At 41.1% G+C, this 27,598-nt stretch overlaps 1 long non-coding RNA gene across 1 annotated transcript; it reads left to right on the top strand.

The window, feature by feature from the left end:
* Positions 1 to 27,355, top strand: LOC132367916 (uncharacterized). Its single transcript, XR_009503876.1, has 3 exons — positions 1 to 300; positions 5,768 to 5,973; positions 27,266 to 27,355. It is a non-coding gene; the product is annotated as an uncharacterized LOC132367916 (long non-coding RNA).
* Positions 27,356 to 27,598: the final 243 nt, after the last annotated feature.

The following is a 27,598-nucleotide window of genomic DNA, read 5'->3' as shown; positions in this document are numbered from 1 at the left end:
TCTCTGGGGTCCGCGCTGATAGCTGTGGCTCGTGCCCGTCTCTGGAACTCCTTTAAGCGACACTCTTAATCCCCTGTCCTCGCGCACCACGAAACAACGGGGCAAGAAAAATCTCTTGCCTCTTAGGCAGTTCCAGACTTTTTCCCGGACTCCCTCCTGGCTAGCTGTGGTGCACTAGCCCCCTCAGGCTGTGTTCACGCAGCCAACCTGAGTCCTCGCCTTGGGATCCGACCGAAGCCCGAACCTCAGCTCCCAGCCCCTGCCCGCCCCGGAGGGTGAGCAGACGAGCCTCTCGGGCTGGTGAGTGCTGGTTGGCACCGATACCCTGTGTGGGAGTCTCTCTGCTTTGCCCTCTGCACCCCTGTTGCTGCGCTCTCCTCTGTGGCTCTGAAGCTTCCCCCCCCACCCCCGTCCCCGCCAGTGAAGGGGCTTTCTAGTGTGTGGAAACCTTTCCTCCTTCACAGCTCCCTCCCACTGGTGCAGGTCCCATCCCTATTCTTTTGTCTCTCTTTTTTCTTTTTTCTTTTGCCCTACCCAGGTACGTGGGGAGTTTCTTGCCTTTTGGGAGGTCTGAGGTCTTCTGCCAGCGTTCAGTAGGTGTTCTGTAGGAGTTGTTCCACATGTAGATGTATTTCTGATGTATTTCTGGGGAGGAAGGTGATCTCCACTTCTTACTCTTCCACCATCTTGAGCAGCCTCACCACCACTTTATTTTAAATTTATTTACTTCATCATAGGTAACTTTTTTAGGTAATTTTTTTTTGAATATTCGAATTTTATTTATTGTTTTGTACAGCAGGTTCTTATTATCTATTTTTTTTCAGTTGCTATTTGCTTTTTTTTTTTGAAGTTTTGAATTTTACTTTATTTATTTTTTTATACAGCAGGGTCTTATTAGTTATCCATTTTATACATATTAGTGTATACATGTCATTCCCAATCTCCCAATTCATCACACCATCCCCCCACCACCACTTTCCCCCCTTGGTGTCCATATGTTTGTTCTCTACATCTGTGTCTCTATTTCTGCCCTGCAAACCAGTTCATCTGTACCATGTTTCTAGGTTCCACATATATGTGTTAATATACGATATTTGTTTTTCTCTTTCTGACTTACTTCACTCTGTATGACAGAGTGAAGAGGATGTGGTACATATGTACAATGGAATATTACTCAGCCATAAAAAGGAATGAAATTGGGTCATTTGTAGAGATGTGGATGGATCTAGAGACTGTCATACAGAGTGAAGTAAGTCAGAAATAGGTAACTGTTTAAACCACTTTAAATCCTTTTGGAAACAAGGACAGGTGTAAATAGAAAAAGATCCAGGAACTGTATTAGGTGCTTTGCATAATAAATCCCTAATTCTCATAACAACACTACAAGGTAGTTATTATTATCCTCTTTTTACAATTGAAGACACTGAGGCTTGGAGAGATCAAGTAATTTTCTCAAGGTTATATAGCAAATAAATGTAGATTCAGAATTCAAACCAAGGTCTGTTGGTGTTATAGTCTTTGTGGTTCCTGGTGCTTCTTTAAACCATACTGGATGAGGTTCTTTATCAGGGTCCTTATAAGGATAGCAGAAAGAGTAGCTGAGAAAGAAACTGGACTCATAATAGGGGAACAATTATATACATTTTTCCTAATGGCCAATATACAAATATAGTGACTACATACTATGTAAAGCCATCACTATCATGTGATTTTGGTGTTAACCCATTGATTGACCAGACATATAGAGAGTCTACCATGTCAGGCACTGCGCTAGGTGCTGAGGGTACAATGACAAATGGGATCTGGTCCCTGGCCCTTAACTCCTCCTGTGGGAGTTAGCTAACAAGTCTTCCTGGTCTGGACCCTGGACATCTGTTGCACCCTGAGGAATATCTAGTCCATTTCTTCATCCCATGCTGGTTAATGCCCGACTTTTTTGTTTCAAAGCTGATCATTTATGATTAACTAGTAGCAGCTTCTTGGAGTGTTGTTTTAAAGATTATGGGGCTATATCTGGAATCAGTGGCAGAGTGCAGTGACTAATTAGCCATGCTTGCCATGGAGGCAGGAGGGAGAAATGAAGGCAAACAAGCATGTACTTGTCATACCTGAACTAGTTGTCCAGAACGATCCGTTTCTCTCTGCAGTTGTTATAAATGACACCGACTGTATTTTATTGCTTGAATTCACCATATCTTAAATTGCTGCATAAGCTATTTTCCTCCTGGGAAGTCCTGGAGTAAAGAAATCCACTTAACTTGGTTGAGACATAGTTTCTGAAACATATTTTTTGTCCAAGGGATCTTGTGTTTTCTTCATTGCTAATTGCACAATCCATATTAATGCTGGATGTATCACTTTGCCCCTGTCCACCATCACTGCCCATGAGTGCCTTTGATTTCCCAGTGTTGTTGTAGTGACTTTTGTTGGGAAAGAAAAGTCCTGGGCTGAATGCTACTCTGTTCTATGGAAGCCCTTTATTCAATATTTTCTTCTTCTGTCTTGCTACCTAAAATTCCTCTTGCTGCCACACTGGAGTTAAAAATGGTCACTTGTTGTCTGTCTGGAGTTTTACTGTTTAACTTTTTCAAGACCACACACAAATGAGTCCTCGCATCTCTGGGGTAGCTCTGTTTGTTGGATGAAAGCATGCTAATTAATGAAAAACTTCCTCTAAGAAGTTAATCCTCAAATGGCTGTTGCCTCATGGGAAATGCAGGTTTCTCTCTGTCCACCTGTGGTTACAGCTCTGGCCATGGAGGGTAAGGAGGTGATGGTAGTTGTGCTACAGGATGGTATAGTCACGGAAAGAGTATTGCCTTTGGAGTCACTAGCTCTATGTGAAGTTCTGGTACCATTGCTTGGTTGCTATGTAAACTTAAGCCAGTCACTTAAACTCTGAACGCCAGGTGACTCAATTATAAATGATGATTATAATAATAATGCTGACTTTCCTTCTATAGGGAGTTGTTGAGAGGACTAAATGGGATGATATATGGAAAGCACCTTTGCAAAGATAAGTTTTTACTATGGTTTTCTCATTGCTCTTGTCTTAACCAGATGAAATATGTGAAATACAGTCTTTCCTGCAGCTTTTCCAGGTATGCTTTTTATGAAAAGCTCATAGACGAAACCCCTAAGTCCACCTTGGTTTTGGTGGTAGACTTCCTCCTGTTTTTTCTTTCACCACTTCCTTTTTTAATCATTATTCATAGATTTTAAGCATAGTGTTGACCCTAATTCATAAATTGTACTGCAGTGTTAATGACTTTTAACAAGTCTGTGGAGAGAAGGAAAAAAGAGATGCTCTTCTGTCCTACAAAACTTTAAACAAATTTTAGTTGAATAAATGCTTCAGATAACTGAGGCTCCGGAAGAAATGAGAATATAAGAGCAAAAAGTAGAGTGTTAGAATACAATTGTTTATTTGGCAAAATGTTAAGGGTCTATGCTCTGTGCCTTATCTTCAGTGAAGATGTGAGGAGTTATAAGGTGGGATCCCATTGCATACTGCACAGCTTTCTGCCATCTCACTGACTCTGTCTTACTTGCTCCTTTTTTTTCTGTCAACTTCTCTTTCCTTTCTGGAACAAGGGTCTAATTCCTTGTTTACACTCAGACCTCCTCCTAAGAAAGACTTGTTGCTCAACTCCAGTGAATGAGTCAGCAAACAGCCTCCCACTGTCAGCTCCTTCAGGGTCTGCTTCAGCAGCAGGATGGCACCTCACCTGAGGCCACACCCTTCCCAGGGTGACCCACATCCAGTGACTGAGTGAGGTGGGAGTATAAAGGCTGGGCTATTTCAGCCTCATGTGAGACACTCTGATGGGCACCGCTCACTCCAGAGCTCCCAGCCTGGTTAGCTGAGGCTTTGTTGGGCCTGCATCACAGGTCAGGTCAGGTTCTTCCTCTGCCCAATCCTGCTTCCTCCTCCTTCCTTTCACAGATATTGATCCCTAACAGTTACTTTAAAATTTTTTTAACTTTATTGATGTATAACTTACATATTATACATATTCACCCTTTTAAAGTGTACAACTCAGTGGTTTTTAGTATATTCACAAAGTTGTGCAACCATCATTACTATCTAATTCCAGAACATTTTCATGATCCCCCAAAAGAAACTCCATACACGTTAGCAGTCACTCCACATTACCCCCTCCCCCAACCTCTGGCAACCCTTAATGTACTTTCTGCCTCTATAGACTTGTCTATTCTGGATCTTTCATCTGAATGGAATAATACAATATGTGGCCTTTTGTGATTGGCTTCTTTCACTTAGCATAATTGTTTCAAGGTTTATCCATGTTATACCATGTATCAGTACTTCATTCCTTTTCATGGGTGAATAATATTCCACAGTGTAGTATATAGATCTACTACTTTTTGTTTATTCATTCATCAGTTGATGTACATTGGGTTGTCCTAATAAACATCTTGGGCTCCAAACTCTATATCAGCATCTACTTCTGAAGAGCATAACCTGCAAACTACCCTCACTTGGGGCCCTAGGACCTCATCTTCTGCACCAGTGGGGGTTATCAAGGAATTCTTCCAATAAAGGTGGTTCTGCCCAAAGAGAAATTTTAGTACCAGATGCCAAAATAATTAAAAGTTCTCCATCTTATTATAATAAGTACTGTAGGCCAACCTGTTGGCTACTTGATCTTAGAGTAGGCACGTTTGGAGAAGAGGTTAAGTGTAGTTGAAATCTGGTGAAAAAAGGAGAAGATAGAAGGGCCAGGTGAGAGGGGAGGGCAGCAGGACCAGTAGGGGCTACATTGTGAATGGCATTTATGCCATGATGAGATATTTGGACCCTTCCTATAGTAGTGGGGACTCATGGAAGGCAGGTGAGGTGTGAGCAGGTATGCCCTCACTTCATTTGTGGATTACAAGTGGTGGGCAGCTCTTCTATCTTAGAAGATTATTAGAAGAAGATTGTGAGTTGGCCAAAGTCTGAGTGGGGGAAGTTGTTGGAGTTTAAGAGATGAATTGTGGGTTGAAGAAGGAGTCAGAATGAATATCACAGGTAGGGAAGATGCATATGAGACTCCAGGAAAAGTGGAAAGGAAGCATGTGTGGCATGTTGGAAAGAATATGGGCTTGGAGTCTGATACACCTGGGTTTTTATTCCTCTTTCATCCTTTATTAGCTCTGTGACTTTTGGCAGAATACCTAACTTCATCTTAAAGAGAAGGCTAATAATCTTTACCTCTCAGCATTTTGTTGTGAATTTGAAATGATGTAGCCTATATAAGGTAACCAGCTCCTCTTAGCTCACTTCCTCTGTCCTCCTAACCAGGGAAGGTGTGAGAGGCAGGACCCAGGGTGGAGGTTCAGAGTCAGGTCGTCAGGTAACCAAGGGCAGAGGGTAGTGATGGATAGGGAGCTGGGGACCAAGGAATAGGAAGTGGGTATGAGAAGAGGCCCAGAATCCAGGGAATTGCAGGGCTGGACCCAGACAGGAGCACGTCTGTATGGATAACATTTCTCTGGAGCTTTGTCCTTTTTGAAAGTTCAGAACAATCTCTCTATGACCCACCAACTCAGGCCTCTCTGCAACTTCAAATGGTGGCCACTGGGGTCCATTTGGTTGGGGGAGCCTGACACACCTCACAATTTTAGACCTCTTAGAGCAGGATGAGGTAAAGAGTTTGTATCAGCTATCTCCTTCCTTTCTTGCTTTCCTTTTACTTTTTCAAACTCTCTTTTACTGACACGTCTTGTTTTTTAAAACAGTTATTTTGCATTTGCTCCTTTTCAGTTCCAAGTGATATATGGTTGGGTTCCGTGACCTCTGAAGCTCCTTGCCATCCCATGATGCTGGGACTGAAAATCAGGCGGAGTTCAGCAGCTGCTTCCTGAGCCATTTTGGACACTTGCCATCGCAGAAGTTAATCTCATCCATCTCAGAGTCTGCCACTTATCAGCTGTGTGGAGATACTGCCAGCCTCTGAAAACACTAAAACGGTACAGAAAACTATGTATTTGACCACTTGGGGAATCACTAATCTTCTGTGTGGAGACACTGCCAGGCTCTAGAAACCTGAAAATGGTACAAAACCTGTGTGTTTGACCTGTTTGGGTTTACTCATTGGCACCTCCACATTCAAGAGTATAAAGATAATTGAGTATGTAATAAGGACCCAGAGGCCACACAAAGACATCAAGTATAATACTTTCTTTCTTTGATGCTTAACCAGAATTTGTGGGTATGTGGTTGTCTTGTATTCACTTATTTGGTAAGCATTTGCCCAGTGCCTCTGAATACCCTGAACCATGCCAGGAGCTGGAGATAAAAAGAGACGAAGCACAGCTTCTGGCCTGAAGGGGCTTACAGAGTCCAGGGAGGAGGTGGATACAATAGTTGGAGCACAAATGACACAGGTTCTATTACAGAGGTGTAATAGAGTCAGAACGGACTAAGAGTTTTTTGGTGAAGTTCTCAAAATTGATCATAGGAATACACAGTGTGGTGGCTTTGTACTATTTAGCTTAAGGTCTAACAGCTGTAATAAATCTTATTCTATATCACTTGTTCTGGTGCTGCTTCTCTGATCATCCCCTGACTGATGTACATAGTAAGTCTCAGTTCACCCTGTGTTTGATTGATTAGCATTCCATATTTGGTGATCTTGTTAGCTAGCAAAGAATAATGTATTTGCAAATGCCAGCATCTATGAAGATGGCCCCTTGGGTTGAATTGGAGAATGTTTCAGAATGAAAGAGAGAGATTGCTCAAGACTTCTCATTTTTCCAGCTTTTCATTTGGAAATAGAGATCCTGATCTGTATCACTTTAACTGCTGGCTCTCTCCTCTGCCTTCCCCCATCAGAGACTGAGTTGCATAAACCAGAGACACAGGACTCTGACTCTTCAAAGGTCCCCAGAGAGAAGAGCTTGAACCTGAATGCAGCTCTTGGGGAGGGTCTTCCTGGGCCTGCTGCCCCCTCTCAGCTAGCAGTGTAGGAGTCCAGCTACTGCCAGAATAGGTCAGGGGGAGGGAGGGGCTATAGCTTTTAGAAAATAAAACAGAATTTAGTAGCTGAGCCTTGAGAGGAGGGAGAACAGGGAAGATACAGGGCTACTCAGTCTTATGTTCAAGGGCTTCCACAGTCTCTCCCCAGTTTGCCTTCCAGGTTATGTACCATCCCTCACCCCCAGAAACAACAAATGACTCATGGTGAATGAACACGTTGCCATCTTCTGTGCCTTTGTTTGCTGATGCCTCTGCTCCCTCCCTCTGCCGACTCACTCCTACTGACTTAAAGACCAAGGTAAAAGTCACCCTCTGAGATATCTTTCTTTAGGCCAGTGCACCTCAGACTTTAAGGTGCATGGGGCTCTTGTACAAGGTCTCACTTGGAGGCCTTGCTAAATTGCAGATCTTAATTCAGTAGGTTTGAGGTGGGACCTGAGACTGCACTTCTAACAAGCTTTGGGGGATAGAGATGCTATTGGTCTGTGGACCACACTTTGAGTAGCAAGGCTCTAGATCTCATTTTTCTATTAGGTTTTTTGGGGTTTTTTTTCTTTTTTCTTTTTTTTTTTTTTTTTAGGGTGGGGGGAACTTAGGTCTTTAGAAGCTATTTTAAGGGAAACAAGATATTTTGCCTTGACTCAAGCTAATTTGGCATTGGTAAATTGGTAAATTATTTTGGTAGATATGTAGGGTGACCAATGTCCTGGTTTGCCTAGAATTGTGGGGTTTCCTGGGACATGGGACTTTCAATGTCCTGGGCAAACAAGGATGAGTTGGTCTTCATAGCTCTGATAGTTTCAGGTGGGTGGGGACCATACATCCCCTTCTTTACAACCTCTACACCAGGTGAGGTCTTAGACAAAATTCTGCTAAGGCTACAAATGTTTATTAGCCAGAAGGTGCAAGAACAGTCCTATAACTCATTCTTGAGGCTTTGGGGGCCCATTCTCTGCCTTAGGCCCTGTAAGCAGCACTAGCATGATGGGTTCTCTTTAAAGTGAACATAAGGATATTATAGGGATGGAACCAGCCGACCTGGCAGTGGTTCAAGTGACAAGCCTCTGTGGAAAGAGACACAGGACCAGAGGCACACTAGACCTCAGGCACGACACCCAAAATACCAGACTGCTTGGTTAAATTTGTATATTTTATTCAAGCATGGGCGATGGGCTTAGTTCTGCACCCAGTGAGGAGCCATGATAGTTTTAGAGCTTCCTCAGGGGTGTTGCGTTCAGCCAGGGAATCAGCTCTGTGCCTCTCTCAGACTTAATTAGATTCAGGTTTTGTTGGTCTTTTTTGATATTTTGCCTGGAAGATGAGTGGAAGTTCACCTCAAGAAAGGACCACCACTCAAAGCTATTTTATTCCACACTGCAAAATATCCCAGATAAAATCCCCTTGAGTTTCCTGTATTCTTGTTCAACACCAGGAAGAAAGAGTGGCACAGAATTGGTTTCTTTGGGCTCTGAGGAGCACACAAAACAGCAAGACCCCACCCCCACCCAGGGTTCAGAGAAGCCAAATCGTGTGGGGCCCTAGGGCTGCATTGGGACAGCTGAAAGTTTTTTTCCTAAGGCTCTCTTTCTGATTGAACCTCAGTCTCTTAAAAACATTTTTAAAAACCACTTCTATTTGTATTCCTGGAAAAAAAGAGAGAGAGAGAAAAAAACTAGACTATCCTTGCCTCTAGACTTTTCAGAAGAAACCAGCTGGGGGACGGGAGGCTGGGCTGCTGGGATGGAAGTTCTGTGAACAGATTTTTCAGGGCAAGCGTTAGCCTTAGTGAAGCTCTCATCCTCCCTGTGGATTTGTACGCCAACCTCTGACACCCATTCAGCAAAACAACTTCACCTTTCACCTACTTTCTTTGTTTTCCAGCTGTTTAGTGTATGCTCTGTGTGCACATGTGAGCAACTCTTGATGATATTGTTTGCTCATACCGTTTCTTCCTCAACAAAGAGAAAGAATAGACATCCTCAGTGAGAATATAAATGTTAGGAGACCAGGGGGGTGTGAGTATGTTATAGTTGGAAGGGGCACCGAGGGAATTCAGATTGTGGCCCACAGTCAGATGGCAGCTCTGGTTTCACACAAAGATCCTTCATTTTATTGATGACGAAACTGAGACTTGGAGAGGAGAAATGGCTGGCAAATGAGTGAGTGGATCTGAAAGAAGGTTTTTTAATGCTCTCAAAAATCATGGAGTCTCGGCGTTGAAAAGGACCTTAACAATTCCATATGTAGTCTCAAGTAGATGCTTGAATTCTGGTGTCTAAGTCCTTGTGAAGTGGCCCTATGGCCACTGCTGGCCTCATTGAGTAATGGGGCGATCACCACTATTGCAGAAAGTGGGCCTTCTTTCGATGATTTCCTTGGGTGTAGGATATTTTGACCAGGACCATGTTTTGAACTCTCTTTCTGAATACATTAATTTCAATTAGAATTATAGCAATACTGATGAATTTTCATTGAGAAGGTATTTCCTGGATCAAACTTCATTTAACTTTCATCAATTCATTGTAGAACACCTAAGAACCTTTAATTTCCACAAGGGATGAAGCCTCTCCTAAACATAACCCTGTTACTTGGGGCAGAATATCTTGTAGCTCTAACTGTTCTGTAGAACAAATTTAGGAAAATGTTGATCTGAGCTATGAATAAAATTATAAAAAAGATACATGTAAATTTTATTTTTTTGAATCAGGTAATATTTTAAATATAATAGAGGAATTTACCACTCAAAGCAACCAATGGAAAACATATTGCTAAGTGAGAAAAGCCATATTTATATAACATAAATCAATTTTTAATTAATACATATTGTAAGTTATTCTGGGAGGATGTATATAAATATCTTAATGCTTATTTTGTACATGAAGTTTTGGGAGACTTTCATTTTTTATTTTGTTTGTCTGTATTTTCTAAATTACTATATTGAACAATACCCTAACAATGAAAAGTCTCCAAATAAGCAATGATAAATCCTTTAGAAAAATGAAAAATGTTTTTGGTAGGGAGAATAAGCATTATCCCCCCTTTTATCTTCTTTGTAATTCAGGGAGATTCTCATCCTCTGTGAGAAATACATAGCTAAACCATTATTTTCCTTCTTTCTCTGATCAAAATACCTGCCGGCATATCAAGTCTAATCTCCTCTGCCTTATTGTTAAGACCCTGTATAATCTGACCCCGTTTTGTCTCTCAGATTTACCTAATGTTGGTCCCCTTCTTTTTGCTTTACAAATTTATTTATTTATTTATTTTTGGCTGCGTTGGGTCTTCGTTGCTGCGCGTGGGCTTTCTCTAGTTGTGGCGAGTGGGGGCTACTCTTCGTTGCGGTGCACGGGCTTCTCGTCGTGGTGGCTTCTCTTGCTGTAGTGCATGGGCTCTAGGCACTCAGGCTTCAGTAGTTGCAGCACGCAGGCTCAGTAGGTGTGGCACACAGGCTTAGTTGCTCTGCGGCATGTGGGATCTTCCCAGACCAGGGCTCGAACCCGTGTCCCCTGCATTGGCAGGCGGATTTTTAACCACTGTGCCACCAGGGAAGCCCCCCATTTTTTTTTAATTTAATTTTTTATTTTATATTGGAGTATAGTTGATTTACAGTGTTATGTTAGTTTCGGGTGTACAGCAGAGTGATTCAGTTACACGTTATACATATATCCATTCTTTCTCAGATTCTTTTCCTATATGGGTTTCTACAGAATATTGAGTAGGGTTCCCTGTGCTACACAGTAGGTCCTTGTTGATTATCTATTTTAAAGATAGTAGTGTGTATATGTTAATCCCAAACTCCTAATTTATCTCTCCCCACCACATTTCCCCTTTGGCAACCATAAGTTTGTTTTCAAAGTCTGTGAGTCTGTTTTGTAAATGAGTTCATTTGTATCATTTTATGTTTGTAGATTCCACATATAAGTGATGTCATATGATATTTGTCTTTCTCTGACTTACCTCACTTAGTTTGATAATCTCTAAGTCCATCCATGTTGCTGCAAATGGCATTATGGTCCCATTCTTGTAGCACTCACTCCAGTCAGGTTCATTTCTTATCTCCAGGCCTCTGGTCCTCAAGCTCTTTTCTACTTCAGTGTCTTTATTTTTTTCCAGATTGGAATGTCCTTTCTATCTCTGCAAATTCTAAACTATCTGTTCTACAAGACTCTGCACTGATTTTTCCCTTTTCTGACTTCCTGGGGGCATTTCTAGTCTATACTTTACCGTTTAATATTTACTGATTTACACTGCTTACCTAGGCTCAGCCCGTGATGCTGAATAGCAGAGGCTAACTTAGCTTGCTGGTTGGAGGGTTTGAATACCTTGAGGACATGCTGAGAGGGAAGAAATATCTAGGAATGATGCAGTGAGTTAGAATCCAGAGAAACAGACCAAGTAGACCTCAGTTGGAGTGGCTGAGCAAATGAGCAGTTAGAAAGGTGCTAGAGCAAGCAGAGGGGCATGCAGTGTGGATAAGCATAGAGAAGGTGGTAGCTCCTTATTCCTCTCACACTGGACTTGGTGTGGTCTGGCTGGGCTGGGGACTGATCACCACTGCACACTGACACTGTCTTTAAGAGAGCAAAGTAGGGAGTCTCTGGGGGCCTTCTGGACAACTCTCCTTTTCCATACTACCACATAGTTGGTGCCACCAGAAGTCCAGGTTGATTTAGACTGTTATAACCAATTAGAAGAAACTCAAGCTGGAAGTAACTTAGGCAAAAAAATGCAAATTTAATTCCTCATGGACTCTAATAACCAAACTGCAGGAAGCATGGCTGTAACTTGGCCTCAGGAATAACTGGGTGCTTAGAGTTGGATGCTACCAAGAATTTTTTTTAATCTTCCTAATCTCTGCTTCTTTCTGCATTTTAATATTCTCTCCTGCAGGCAGCATTCCTCCACATGGTTGTAAATGTAGCCACTAAAGTGTCCTAAAGTTTGTATCTTTCAACTTCTACCACCAAAGAGAGACCGATTCTCTTATTCCAGTTAGGAGAATCTCAAAGAAGGGCTCTGGTTAACTCACGTAGGGTCAAGCGCTTCACCTCTAACTAGTCAAATGTGTCAGGGAAGACAAGGCCACATAGGAATTTGCCATGTGGATAGGGGTGGGATGAGTAGTTCCCATGAGGAGGGGGTTTTTGGCCAAACAGTCCCATGGATGCCTAATATAATAGCACAGCAGCAACTGCATGCACGGTAATGCCCAGTACAGGCATGTCAGTCAGTATGCTGGAAATCAGGAAGGAAGAACTATGGTGTAGCTTACCACCCTTCCTATTGTTAGAACAGAGTCAACAAGTCTTTATTGAGACTTGCTCCCTGGGGACTTGATAATTGTTGGACTAACCTTCAACTCTGTACACTGTCATTTTTTTTTCTGTTACGTTAACCCCAGGACCTGCAGCTCCATTCAGATACCCAACAGCCCTGACATTTCTCTGCTCTGCAAAGAACCACTGAAGACTTGCACTGTTTTCTTGGTCTTAATGACTGCTGTCACTTAATTTCCCAGAGGGAGAATGTGAATGGCACCAACACTGCCAGGTCACTGACAGCCTTAAGCTCTAGATGGAATGTTTCTGGGGAGGAATGTGAGTGAGAGAAGGAGTTGAACACTTCCTTTTAGAGGAAGGCTATTGGCTTATCCTGGATGGTAGGAAAGAGTATAGGAGGAATATTAGCATAAAATGCTTAACTCTGGACAGGTCTTCCCCAGCATTGAGGACACCAAAGTCAGTAAGTTCCCGATTCATAAGGCTGGTGGCGAGTCAGCTGTTAGGAAATAAGATGAGGGATAAAGCTGTGAGGTAGGGAAGGTGGCATGGCATGAAGACCCAGACATGTGTAGGTCCCCTTGTTCCATCTCTCCTTCCTCCGATCTGGCTTATGCTGGTTGATCTGGGCTCCCCAGCTGCCTACCTACCACCACACCCCTGTTTCTAATAGGTTCTAGGCTTTTGACTCACCACTTTCTTCAGGATTTATGCCTTTGCTTTGTTCTTCTGGCACATGGATGTTTGTTGGACTCTGCAGTGGTCCTTTGAACCCTTGTCATTTTGTGACATAATCTGGAGATGGTTCATCCAGGTGACCCTCGGCAGCTCAAGCTCCACATCCCCCTGGCACCTTGCTCCAAGTTTACTGGTATAGCTTCCAAATATACTGGGTGGAGCTTCTTTCTTTGCTGGGCCCCCACAGTGCTATACAGGGCTTAATCCAGACTGTATTAGTATTGCCTGTTAACTCATGACTGTGTCCCCTCTAGCTCAAGTCAGACTCATCTCTGTACCCTCAGCATCTGGCACAGAGTCTGGCACAGAGTCTGGCAAAGAGCAGGATCAGCCATGACTGGGAAGTGATTGGGAAAATGCTCACTGTCACCTCTGACTGTGGCCTGGACTTGCTTTTCCTTGTTTGTCCTTTGGGTTCAGATGTGACTAATCACCACACTCTTTCCTATTCTCCTTTTCCACCTGCTCTCTTTCCTTTTCCCACCAGTCTGTCTGAGAGAGTGCAGTGTAGTGGTTAAGAACATAGATCCTCAGAGACCTTCAAGATGGCGGAGGAGTAAGACGTGGAGATCACCTTCCTCCCCACAAATACATCAGAAATACATCTACATGTGGAACAACTCTTACAGAACACTGACTGAAGGCTAGCAGAAGACCTCAGACTTCCCAAAAGATATATATATATATTTTGTTCCTTTTTCTCTTTTTGTAAAAATGTATGTGTATGCTTCTTTGTGTGATTTTGTCTGTATAGCTTTGCTTTTACGATTTATCCTAGGGTTCTGTTTGTCCATTTTTGGTTTTTTTTGTGTATAGTTTTTAGCACTTGTTATCATTGGTGGATTTGTTTTTTGGTTTGGTTGCTCTCTTCTTTTGCAAAGTTTTTTTTATTTTCAATTTTTTCAATTTTTAATAATTATTTTTAATGTTAATAACTTTATTTTACATTTTCTTCCTTCCTTCCTTCCTCCCTCCCTCCCTCCTTCTTTCCCTCCCTCCCTCCCTCTCTCTCCCTCTCTTTCTCTTTCTTTCCTCCTTTCTTTCTTTCCTTCCTTCCTTCCTTCCTTCCTTCCTTCTTTCTTCCTTCCTTTCTTTCTTTCTTCCTTTCTTCCTTTCTTCCTTTCTCCCTTTCTCCCTTTCTCCCTTTCTCCCTCTCTCCCTCTCTCCCTCTCTCTCTTTCTCTCTTTCTTTTCTCCCTTTTCTTCTGAGCCGTGTGGCTGACAGGGTCTTGGTGCTCCGGCCGGGTGTCAGACCTGTGCCTCTGGGGTGGGAGAGCCAAATTCAGGACATTGGTCCACCAGAGACCTCCTGGCTCCACGTAATATCACGCTGCAAAAGCTCTCCCACAGATCTCCATCTCAATGCTAAGACCCACCTCCACTCAACGACCAGCAAGCCACAGTGATGGACACGCTATGCCAAACAACTATCAAGACAGGAACACAACTCCACCCATTAGCAGAGAGGCTGCCTAAAATCATAATAAGGCCACAGACACCCCAAAACACACCACCAGAAGTGGTCCTGCCCACCAGAAAGACAGTATCCAACCTCATCCACCAGCACACAGGCACCAGTACCCTCCACCAGGAAGACTACACACTACCCACTGAACCAACCTTAGCCACTGGGGGCAGACACCAAAAACAATGGGAAATACGAACTTGCAGCCTGTGAAAAGGAGACCCCAAACACAGTAAGTTAAGCAAAATGAGAGGACAGAGAAATACGCAGCGGATGAAGGAGAAGGTAAAAACCCACCAGACCAAACAAATGAAGAGGAAATAGGCAGTCTACCTGAAAAAGAATTCAGAGTAATGGTAGTAAAGATGATCCAAAATCTTGGAAATAGAATGGAGAAAATATGAGAAACATTTCACAAGGACCTAGAAGAACTAAAGAGCAAACAAACAATGATGAACAACACAATAAATGAAATTAAAAATTCTCTAGAAGGAATCAATAGCAGAATAACTAAGGCAGAAGAATGGATAAGTGACCTGGAAGATAAAATAGTGGAAATAACTACTGCAGAGCAGTATAAAGAAAAAACAATGGAAGGAATTGAGGACAGTCTCAGAGACCTCTGGGATAACATTAAATACACCAACATTTGAATTATAGGGGTCCCAGAAGAAGAAGAGGAAAAAAAAGGGACTGAGAAAATATTTGAAGAGATTATAATTGAAAACTTCCCTAATTTGGGGAAGGAAATAGTTGATCAAGTCCAGGAAGAACAGAGAGTCCCATACAGGATAAATCCAAGGAGAAACACACCAAGACACATAGTAATCAAACCATCAAAAATTAAATACAAAGAAAAAATATTAAAAGCAGCAAGGGAAAAACAACAAATAACATACAAGAGAATCCCTATAAGGTTAACAGCTGATCTTTCAGCAGAAACTCTGCAAGCCAGAAGGGAGTCACAGGACATATTTAAAGTGATGAAAGGGGAAAAACCTACAACCAAGATTACCTAGCAAGGATCTCATTCAGAATCGACGGAGAAATTAAAACCTTTACAGAAAAGCAAAAGCTAAGAGAATTCAGCATCACCAAACCAGCTTTACAACAAATGCTAAAGGAACTTCTCTAGGCAAGAAACACAAGAGAAGGAAAAGACTAACAATAACAAACCAAAAACAATTAAGAAAATGGTAATAGGAACATACATATCGATAGCTACCTTAAATGTAAATGGATTAAATGCTCCAACCAAAAGACATAGACTGGCTAAATGGATACAAAAACAAGACCCATATATATGCTGTCTACAAGAGACCCACTTCAGACCTAGGGGCACATACAGACTGAAAGTGAGGGGATGAAAAAGATATTCCATGTAAAAGGAAATCAAAAGAATGCTGGAGTAGCAATTCTCATATAAGACAAAATAGACTTTAAAATAGGCTATTACGAGAGACAAAGAAGGACACTACATAATGATCAAGGGATCAATCCAAGAAGAAGATATAACAATTGTAAATATTTATGCACCCAACATAGGAGCACCTCAATACATAAGGCAAATGCTAAGAGCCATAAAAGGGGAAATCAACAGTAACACAATCATAGTAGTGGACTTTAACACCCCAATTTCATCAATAGACAGATCATCAAAATGAAAGTAAATAAGGAAACAGAAGCTTTAAATGATACATTAAGCAAGATGGACTTAATTGATATTTATAGGACATTCCGTCCAAAAGAAGCAGATTACACTTTCTTCTCAAGTGCTCATGGAACATTCTCCAGGATAGATCATATCTTGGGTCACAAATCAAGCCTTGGTAAATTTAAGAAAATTGAAATCCTATCAAGTATCTTTTCCGACCACAACGCTATGAGACTAGATATCAATTACAGGAAAAAATCTGTGAAAAATACAAACACATGGAGGCTAAATAATACACTACTAAGTAACCAAGAGATCACTGAAGAATCAAAGAGGAAATCAAAAAAAACCTAGAAACAAAGGACAATGAAAACACGATGACCCAAAACCTATGAGATGCAGCCAAAGCAGTTCTAAGAGGGAAATTTATAGCAGTACAATCCTATCTCAAGAAACAAGAAACATCTCAAATAAACAACCTAACCTTACACCTAAAGCAATTAGAGAAAGAACAAAGAAACCCCAGTGTTAGCAGAAGGAAAGAAATCATAAAGATCAGATCAGAAATAAATGAAAAAGAAATGAAATAAACGATAGTAAAGATCAATAAAACTAAAAGCTGGTTCTTTGAGAAGATAATCAAAATTGTTAAACCATTAGCCAGACTCATCAAGAAAAAAAGGGAGAAGACTCAAATCAATAGAATTAGAAATGAAAAAGGAGAAGTAACAAGTGACACTGCAGAAATACAAAGGATCATGAGAGATTACCACAAGCAACTATATGCCAATAAAATGGACAACCTGGAAGAAATGGACAAATTCTTAGAAAAGCACAACCTTCCGAGACTGAACCAGGAATAAATGGAAAATATAAACAGACCAATCACAAGCACTGAAATTGAGACTGTGATTAAAAATCTTCCAACAAACAACAGCTCAGCACCAGATGGCTTCACAGGTGAATTCTACCAAACATTTAGAGAAGAGCTAACACTTATCCTTCTTAAACTCTTCCAAAATATAGCAGAGGGAGGAACACTCCCAAACTCATTCTACAAGGCCACCATCACCCTGATACCAAAACCAGACAAAGATGTCACAAAGAAAGGAAAGTACAGGCCAATATTACTGATGAAAATCCTCAACAAAATACTAGCAGACAGAATCCGACAGCACATTAAGAGGATCATGCACCATGATCAAGTGGGGTTTATCCCAGGAATGCAAGCATTCTTTAATATACGCAAGTCCATCAATGTGATACACCATATTAACAAATTGAAGGAGAAAAACCATATGATCATCTCAACAGATGCAGAAAAAGCTTTCGACAAAATTCAACACCCATTTATGATAAAAACCCTCCAGAAAGTAGGCATAGAGGGAACTTACCTCAAGATAATAAAGGCCATATATGACAAACCCACAGCCAACATCATTCTCAATAGTGAAAAACTGGAACCATTTCCTCTAAGATCAGGAACAAGACAAGGTTGTCCACTCTCACCACTGTTATTCAACATAGGTTTGGAAGTTTTAGCCACAGCAATTGGAGAAGAAAAAGAAATAAACGGAATCCAAATCGGAAAAGAAGAAGTAAAGTTGTCACTGTTTGCAGATGACATGATACTATACATATTGAATCCTAAAGATGCTACCAGAAGACTACTAGAGCTAATCAATGAATTTGGTAAAGTAGCAGGATACAAAATTAATGCACAGAAATCTCTTGCATTCCTATACACTAATGATGAAAAATCTGAAAGAGAAATTAAGGAAACACTCCCATTTACCATTGCAACAAAAAGAATAAAATACCTAGGAATAAACCTAAGGAGACCTAAGACCTGTGTGTAGAAAACTGTAAGACACTGATGAAAGAAATTAAAGATGATATAAACAGATGGAGAGCTATACAATGTTCTTGGATTGGAAGAATCAACATTGTGAAAATGACTATACTACCCAAAGCAATTTACAGATTCAGTGCAATCCCTATCAACTACCACTGGCATTTTTCACAGAACTAGAACAAAAAATTTCACAATTTGTATGGAAACACAAAAGACCCCGAATAGCCAAAGCAATCTTGAGAAAGAAAAATGGAGCTGGTGGAATCAGGCTCCCAGACTTCAGATCACACTACAAAGCTACAGTAATCAAGACAGTATGGTACTGGCACCAAAACAGAAATATAGATCAATGGAACAGGATAGAAAGCCCAGAGATAAACCCACACACATATGGTCACCTTATTTTTGATAAAGGAGGCAAGAATATACAGTGGATAAAAGACAGCCTCTTCAATAAGTGGTGCTGGGAAAACTGGACAGCTATATGTAAAAGAATGAAATTAGAACACTCTTTAACACCGTACACAAAGAGAAACTCACAATGGATTAAAGACCTAAATGTAAGGCCAGACACTATCAAACTCTTAGAGGAAAACATAGGCAGAACACTCTGTGACATAAATCACAGCCAGATCCTTTTTGACCCACCTCCTAGAGAAATGGAAATAAAAACAAAAATAAACAAATGGGACCTAATGAATCTGAAAAGCTTTTGCACAGGAAAGGAAACCATAAACAAGACGAAAAGACAGCCCTCACAATGGGAGAAAATATTTGCAAATGAAGCAACTGACAAAGGATTAATCTCCAAAATTTACAAGCAGCTCATGCAGCTGAATATCAACAAAACAAACAACCCAATCCAAAAATGGGCAGAAGACCTAAATAGACATTTCTCCAAAGAAGACATACAGCTTGCCAACAAACATATGAAAGGATGCTCAACATCACTAATCATTAGAGAAATGCAAATCAAAATTACAGTAAGGTATCACCTCACACCAATCAGAATGGTCATCATGAAAAACTCTACAAACAATAAATGCTGCAGAGGGTGTGAAGAAAAAGGTACCCTCTTGCACTGTTGGTAGGAAGATAAATTGATACAGCCACTATGTAAAACAGTATGGAGGTTCCTTAAAAAGTAAAAATAGAACTACCATACAACCCAGCAATCCCACTACTGGGCATATACCCTGAGAAAACCATAATTGAAAAAGAGTCATGTACCACAATGTTCATTGCAACTCTATTTACAATGGTCAGGACATGGAAGCAACCTAAGTGTCCATCGACAGATGAATGGATAAAGAAGATGTGGCACATATATACAATGGAATATTACTCAGCCATAAAAAGAAATGAAATTGAGTTATTTGTAGTGAAGTGGATGGACCTAGAGTCTGTCATACAGAGTGAAGTAAGTCACAAAGAGAAAAACAAATACCGTATGCTAATCCATATATATGGAATCTAAAAAAAAAAAAAAAGGTTCTGAAGAACCTAGGGGCAGGACAGGAATAAAGACGCAGACGTAGAGAATGGACTTGAGGACACGGGGAGGGGGAAGGGTAAGCTGGGACAAAGTGAGAGAGTGGCATGGACATATATACACTACCAAATGTAAAATAGATAGCTAGTGGGAAGCAGCCGCATACCACAGGGAGATCAGCTCGGTGCTTTGTGACCACCTAGAGGGGTGGGATGGGGTGTGGGGAGATGCAAAAGGGAGCAGATATGGGGATATATGTATATGTATAGCTGATTCGCTTTGTTATAAAGCAGAAACTAACACACCATTGTAAAGCAATTATACTCCAATAAAGATGTTAAAAAAACCCCAAAAAATGAAGATCCTACAATAGGATATCTGGTTTTAAATCCTGGCTTTATTACTTATAAGCTGTGTTGTGCAACTGTTGGCAGTTACTTTGCCTCTCTGTACCTCAGTTTCTTCATCTGTCAAGTGGGAATAACAGTAATAGGATCAATCTCATAGGGCTGTTGGGAAGATTAAATGTGTTACTATGAGTAATGTAAATGCTTGGAACAATGTGTGGTATACAGCAGGCATTCTAGAAGTATTAGCTGTTGTTATTGTTCTCTACTTTCACCGCTCAGCTCAGGAAAGGTCATCTGACTTTGTTCCCTCTTGAGTTCTTGGGCTAATCCCCAACCTACTTTCTCCTTGCACTGAACTTGTGTACCTCAGTCTCATCCTTGGTCCAGCCAGCCAAATATTTACAAATATTTACCCATGTCTAATCAGCTGACACTGAGCTGTAGCCCAGGAGATATCTAGACTCATTCCTTATAAGTGTCAGCATCACCTCCTCTACTCACAGTTCTTTCTTCAGGTCAAGTCCTCATTCAAACCTTGGCCTTTTAATGGCTGATTAGGGGAGCTGTGAAAGAGTAAGGTTTTTCTCAGCTGCTAGAGCAAAATTTGGCAAACTGTTTTGTAAAGGGCTAGACAGTAAATTTTTTTTTGATTGAAGTATAGTTGATTTACAATGTTGTGTTAGTTTCTGGTGTACAGCAAAGTGATTCAGAAATATATATATATGTGTGTATATGTATATATGTATTATTTTTCATATTCTTTTCCACTATAGTTTATTACAAGATAGTGAATATAGTTCCCTGTGCTATACAATAGGACTTTGTTGTTTATCTGTTAATCCCAAACTTCTAATTTATCCCTTCCTCCCTTTCCCCTTTGGTAACCATAAGTTCGTTTTCTATGTCTGTGAGTCTGTTTCTGTTTAGTAGCTGCAAATGACATTATTTCATTCTTTTTTATGACTAAGTAGTATTCCATTGTGTGTGTGTGTGTGTTTTAAATATATATATATATATATATATATATATATATATATATATATATCTCACATCTTCTTTATGCATTCCTTTGTAGATGGACATTTAGGTTGCTTCCATGTCTTGGTTATTGTAAATAGTGCAATGAACATTGGGGTGCATGTATCTTTTTGAATTAGAGTTTTCTCTGGATATGTGCCCAGGAGTGGGATTGCTGTATCATATGGTAATTCCATTTTAGTTTTTTAAGGAACCTCCATACTGTTCTCCACAGCAGCTGTACCAATTTACATTCCCACCAACAGTGTAGATGGGTTTCCTTTTCTCCACACCCTGTCTAGCATTTATTATTTGTACACTTTTTAATGGTGGCCATTCCGACTGGTGTGAGGTGATATCTCATTGTAGTTTTGATTGACATTTCTCTAATAATTAGCAATGATGAGCATCTTTTCATGTGCCTATTGGCCATCTGTATGTCTTCTTTGGAGAAATGTCTATTTAGGTCTTCTGCCCATTTTTTGATTGGGTTGTTTGGTTTTTTGGTATTGAGTTGTATGTGCTCTTTGTCTATTTTAGATATTAAGCCCTTGTCGGTCGCATAATTTGCAAATATTTTCTCCAGTATTTAGGTTGTCTTACCTTTTTGTTTATGGTTTCCTTTGCTGTGCAAAGGCTCATAAGTTTGATTAGATCCCATTTGTTTATTTTTGCTTTTATTTCTATTGCTTTGGGATACTGACCTAAGAAAACATAAGTATGATTTATGTCAGCGAATGTTTTGCCTATGTTCTCTTCTAGGAGTTTTATGGTGTCATATCTTATAGCTAAGTCTTTAAGACATTTTGAGTTTATTTTTGTATGTGGTGTGAGGGTGTGTTCTAACTTCATTGATTTATATGCAGCTGTCCAGCTTTCCCAACACCACTTGCTAAAGAGACTGTCTTTTCTCCATTTTATATTCTTGCCTCCTTTGTTGAAGATTAATTGACTGTAGGTGGGTGGGTTTATTTCTGGGCTCTCTGTTCTGTTCCATTGATCCATTTGTCTGTTTTTGTGCCAGTACCATGATGTTTTGACTACTGTAGCTTTGTAGTATTGTCTGGAGGGTTATGCCTCCAGCTTTGTAAATATTTTAGGCTTTGCAAGCCACACATGGTCTCTATCTCTTCTCCTCTTCCTCTTCTTTCTTCTTTATATTTTATTTCTTTCTTTATTTTTGGGTGCGTTGGGTCTTTGTTGCTGCACACAGGCTTTCTCTAGTTGTGGCGAGCAGGGGCTACTCTTTGTTGCGGTGCACAGGCTTCTCAATGTGGTGGCTTCTCTTGTTGTGGAGCATGAGCTCTAGGCATGCAAACTTCAGTAGTTGCAGCATGTGGGCTCAGTAGTTGTGGCTCGTGGGCTCTAGAGTGCAGGCTCAGTAGTTGTGACGCACAGGCTTAGTTGCTCCGTGGCATGTGGGATCTTCCCAGATCAGGGCTCAAACCTGTGTCCCCTGTATTGGCAGGCGGATTCTTAACCACTGCACCACCAGGGAAGTCCACTCTTCCTTCTTCTATACAACTCTTTAATTATTTATTTATTTATTTATGGCTGTGTTGGGTCTTCGTTTCTGTGCGAGGGCTTTCTCTAGTTGTGGCAAGCGGGGGCCACTCTTCATCACGGTGCGCGGGCCTCTTACTATCGCGGCCTCTCTTGTTGCGGAGGGAGCACAGGCTCCAGATGCGCAGGCTCAGTAATTATGGCTCACGGGCCCAGCCGCTCCGCAGCATGTGGGATCTTCCCAGACCAGGGCTCGAACCCGTGTCCCCTGCATTGGCAGGTGGATTCTCAACCACTGCGCCACCAGGGAAGCCCTACAACTCTTTAAAAATGCAAAAACCATCCCTAACTTGAAGGCTGTATTAAATGAGTTTACAAGCCACATTTGGTCGTCAGCTCATAATTTGTGGACTCCTGTGCTAGGTAGTAAGTTCCATGAGGGCAGGAACAAATCTGTCTCATTATCCTTACGGTCTAGTGCTAGCCTGGCACATGATAGATCCTTGATTAGTATTTGTTGAATGAATGAATAAACGAATAAATGGGTTCAAACAAGTCTCTCTCTTCCAAATTTAAGAGACAGAATTCCTGTGTAAGTTCTATACTGGATAGGAGAACCCCAGGGAAGCTTGCTATTAAGTTGGCTCCTTGCTCTATCTGCAGTTGCCAAAGGGCACAAGTACTTTCCATGGAGTATGCCTTAGCCTAAGTATTGATACCTACCTGCAATTCGACCTCTATCTTCTAGCTGAGAACCGAGCCTCCCTGCAGCCTCAGTTCCATACTAAACTGTACTAGTAGTGTGCTGGTAAATGTTTAACAACCAGCTACACAACAAACAAGCAAACAATTCCTGATTTATAGCATTTGCTAATTTCCATGGTGTCAATACTTCCACCCTGGCCAATTTCATGCTATAAATGTGAAGCCACTAAACTTGAAGCTGGGAAGAGATATGCACAATCAGCTGTCTGTAGCTGTAGCATGCCATTAAACCATACCCCCCGCCCTGCTCACTCCTGCAGTCCTAAGGACCACACGCCTCCTGGGAGAAAACTTGAAAGAAACCTTAGTTCCCACAATTCCTGCCTCAGGATTAGGTTCTTCTCTGTGTTTTGGTGGATGGGTACCATTATCTTGCCTTCCAAGATTTCCTGGATTTAGGCCTTTGCCTGCTTTGATCCCCAACCCCTGACTGCTTATCTGACCCCCTGGCTCCCTGGTTCTTGCAGAACACAGATGGCTGTACACTTCCTGATCCACCCTGGCTTCCTGGCTGTCAGATTTCTGACGTGCTTCTGAGCACAGAGAAGCATAGCCACTCTACCTCCTGCAGGGTCTTCTGGTTTTCAGGCTGCGATCTGCTTTGGCCACTCACTTCAGTTCTCACAGCACACCTGTCTTGTCTGCCAGGAGGTTAACTCTCATCCTACCAATTGGGAGCTTAGTTCCCAGCTCAATTCTTCTTGCTCTGTCTTGGCTTCTGTCTAATTAGTACCGTCTGCCTCTAAACCTGTACATAATTTTCACCTTCACTGATTCACACAAAAAGTAATTACTGGGTACTTTCTGTGTACCAGGCTCTGTCTAGGTACTGGGGATACCTCAGTGAACAAAACAGGTAGGATTCTCTGTCCTTGGGGAACTTATAAGAAAGTGTGAGGAAACTCATATGAAACAATAGGAGTAATAAATAAATAAAATATTACAAAAGAAGGTGATAAGTAGGATGGAAAAAGTGAGCAGGGAAAGATAGGTTGACAGTACTGATAGGAGGCACATGGTTAGAGTGGCCTCTTCGAGAAGGTAACGTTTGAGCAAAGCCTTGAAAAGCATTCCATGTATCCTGTACTCTCATACACAACATCTACTCATCATCAACATCTGGTCATACAGGTATGTAGCTCACCTCAGCCTGAGAACTTCCAGGACTTTGTTTCTCACAGAGGGACTATTTCCTATAAGAGAGAAGCAGAAAATATTGTAATTATATGCTTGGGCTTTGGTATAGAAAACGTGGCTTTGAATCCTTGCTCTGTGGCCAATTAGGGCAGCTATTGAGGTTTACGTAATCTCCTGGACAATGGCTTTCTTGAGGGCAGGGACTGGACCTGTCTTGTTCACCCTACAGCCCCCATGCCTAGTAGTATCTGGCCTCTGTCAATACTTAACTAACTGATGAGTTCAGAGCTAAGTCTCTGGTTTGCTTATTAGCCCTGTTGTCCTGGGAAAATTCCTTGCTGAGATTTCAATTCCTCATATGTAAAATGGGGATGTTAATAATGATAATAGCAGTATCTAGCCCATACCAGTATCCACCTAATAGGGTTGCTGGGTGAGTTAAATTGTAACAATTTATAATGCATGTAGAGCACTTGGCACAGTGCCTAGTACATGGTGAGCACTTACTAAACAAACGTTAGGAATGGTCACTGTGTTAGAGTCAACATCCAGAGTTAGTGTTCTCCAATTTAAGAGACATTATTATGGAAAGATTCCTTGCTTCCCTCATAACTTGGTGCCATCAACCGAGCCTGCACAGTGCCTGTTATAACCTCTGAGGAAGTATGAGAGGTGTGCATGGGGTATACGGTGGGTAGGGGGTGCTGAGGAGCCTTGGGGAAGAGGAGAGAGCCCACTTAGCAGGACTGAGGGGGTCCCTGGAGCACCGTGGCCAGGACAGAGGCTGTTGTATATACAGGCAGGCACTCAGCCAGAATTGGGAAGTGGAGTTGCAGTGTCCAGATAATAACACGGAGCAAGGGGATTAATGGAACGTTAGCTGAGATTAAAGAGAGTAATTTTCTTTAGGGCATGGGCATCACTGGTGGGGTCTGGAAACAAGGCCTAGACCATGTGTCCTATGCCAGGGTCTTTCTTCCTCTTAAAGTGTAGTCTCAGCCCCAGTTTCCGGGCTTTCCCAGCAGCTCCCAGCATTTGCTGAACTGACTCTCTTGTCTCTTTGACTGCTTCCATCTGGTCTCCTAGGTTTTTCTCTCATGAAGACATCAGTCTGGATGAGGACCCCTGCTGTCTCTATGGGCACAGCCAGGGGCACCACTTGCTAACTCATTAGGAATGTAACCACCACTGCAGTGGTTCCCAGTGAGTGTAGACAGTCGTTAACACTGTTACACAGAATGCAGCATCCTGACCAAACAGGCCCAAGCAGAAGAGGCTTCTCTTCCTACTAGGCTCCTGGCTGGAAGCAGATGTTTTATGGAAGTCAGTTGCCATCCAGATAGTCGGCAGCATTTGTTTAGAAGCCGCTGCACGTCTGTCCCTGTGATGAGGGAGATAGCATTTCAATGCAGAGAAGATAATGAACCTCATCAAAATCTCTGATTACTTCCTGAGGATTGATTCCTAGAAGTGGCTTTAAGGGTAAAAACACTTTTAAGGCTCTTGATACATATTGCTATATTGCCTTCCAAAAAGAACATACTGATTCACGTGCCCTTTCATTGCATTTGATTGTGCCCATTTTATCATACCAGTACTATTATTAAAAACTGTAAAATATGTGTAACGGAGAGGCAAAGTGACATTTCTTTGATTAAATCTTTATTTATTTTTTTTTAATTAACAGGGGCATGAACATTTTGAAATGTTTGTTTGCTATGGAGATAATACTTGGTATCCTCTCCAGGGTAGGTCTGGAGGAATATTGACTAGATATATTTCTGGCTGAATTTTATTTATGTTATTTATTTTTAAAATACCCATACAGTAAAATTTACTTTTGTTGTTATATAGTTTTGTGATTTTGACAAGTACACAGAGCCATGTAACTAAGATGATCAGAATATGAACAGTTTTCTCCCTCATCCTTTATGCTGCCTCTTTGTAGTAAAACCCTCCACCAACTCTTAGCCCTGGGCAACTACTGATCTCTTCTATGCCCCTATATTTTTGCTTTTTCCAGAATGATATGACAATGCATTTAATAGAGCAAAAATTAAAAAATTTAAGTCCAACTTATCAATATTTTTCTTTTATATATTGTGCTTTGTTGTCCTGCTAAGAACTCTTTGCTCAACCCAAGGTCACAAATATTTTCTTCTAAAAGTTTTCTAATTTTACATTTTACATTTATGTCTATAATCCATTTTGTTAAATTTTGTGCAAGGTGTGAGGTGTTGGTCAAGATTCATGTTTTTGTTGTATATTGGTGTCCATTTGTTCTGGCTCCATTGCTAAAAAATCTAACTTTTTTCTATTTAGTTGCCTTTGTATCTCTGTCAAAAATCAGTTGGCCATATGTGTTTTCTTCCTGGCCTCTCTATTCTGTTCATTGATCTTTCTTATCTTCATTATCACCTGGTCTTGATTATAGTAAGTTGCTATCTTTTGTCTCTTCCAGAATGACATACAAATGGCATCATGTAGTATATAAAATTTGAGTCTGGCTTGTTTCACTTAGAATAAAGAATGAATGTCTTCGAGATTCATTCAAGTTGTTGTGTATGTCAGTCTTTCATTTGTTTTTATTGTTCAATAGTGTTTCATTATATGGATGTACTAGAGATTGTTTAACCATTCAATTGCTGTTCTTTTTCAAAGTTGGTCTGGCTATTCTAATTCCTTTGCCTTTTGTAGAATCAGCTTGTAAATAGCTGTAAAACTTGATTGGCATAATGTTGGGATTTCCATAAGTCTAGAGATAAATATGGGGAGAATTGACATATTAACAGTATTGAGTCTTCCAATCTATGAATATGGTGCATCTTTCCATGTATTTAACTCTTTTAAAATTTCTTTCATCAGTGTTTTATAGTTTGTAGCTTATACCTAAGTATTTCATGTTTTGGAATTGTCAGTGGTACTGTTTTTAAAATTTAAAATTCAGTTTCAAATTGTTATGGCTGGTATAAAGAAATACAATTGATTCTTTGTGTACTGACCTATTTCTGATGTTGCCCTCTTGGAAGCCACCTGCTATGTAAAGAAGTCCAGTGTATTCTGGTGGAGAGAGGCCCTGGTGGACAAGAGGCCATGTGACAAAGAACTGAGGTGTCCCAGCTGACAGCCAGCCCCCATCGCCAGATGTGTGAGTGAAGCCATTTTCGGTATTCTAGCCCCAGCCAAGCTCCTAGCTGAACGTAGCCACCCAGCTGACACAGTATGGAGCTGAAGAACTGCCCATCTGAGTCCAGCCAACCCACAAAATTGTGAGAAATAATACATCTCTGTTGTTTTAAATCACTAAGTTTCGGGGCAGTTTTTCCTTGAGTAGTAGATAACTGATATGAGGCTTAATAGCA

This window comes from Balaenoptera ricei, chromosome 6, assembly GCF_028023285.1.
Source record: "Balaenoptera ricei isolate mBalRic1 chromosome 6, mBalRic1.hap2, whole genome shotgun sequence".
NCBI lineage: Eukaryota > Metazoa > Chordata > Mammalia > Artiodactyla > Balaenopteridae > Balaenoptera > Balaenoptera ricei.
The sequence above is the reverse complement of the archived record's forward strand: the minus strand, read 5'-3'. Positions and strand labels throughout refer to the sequence as shown.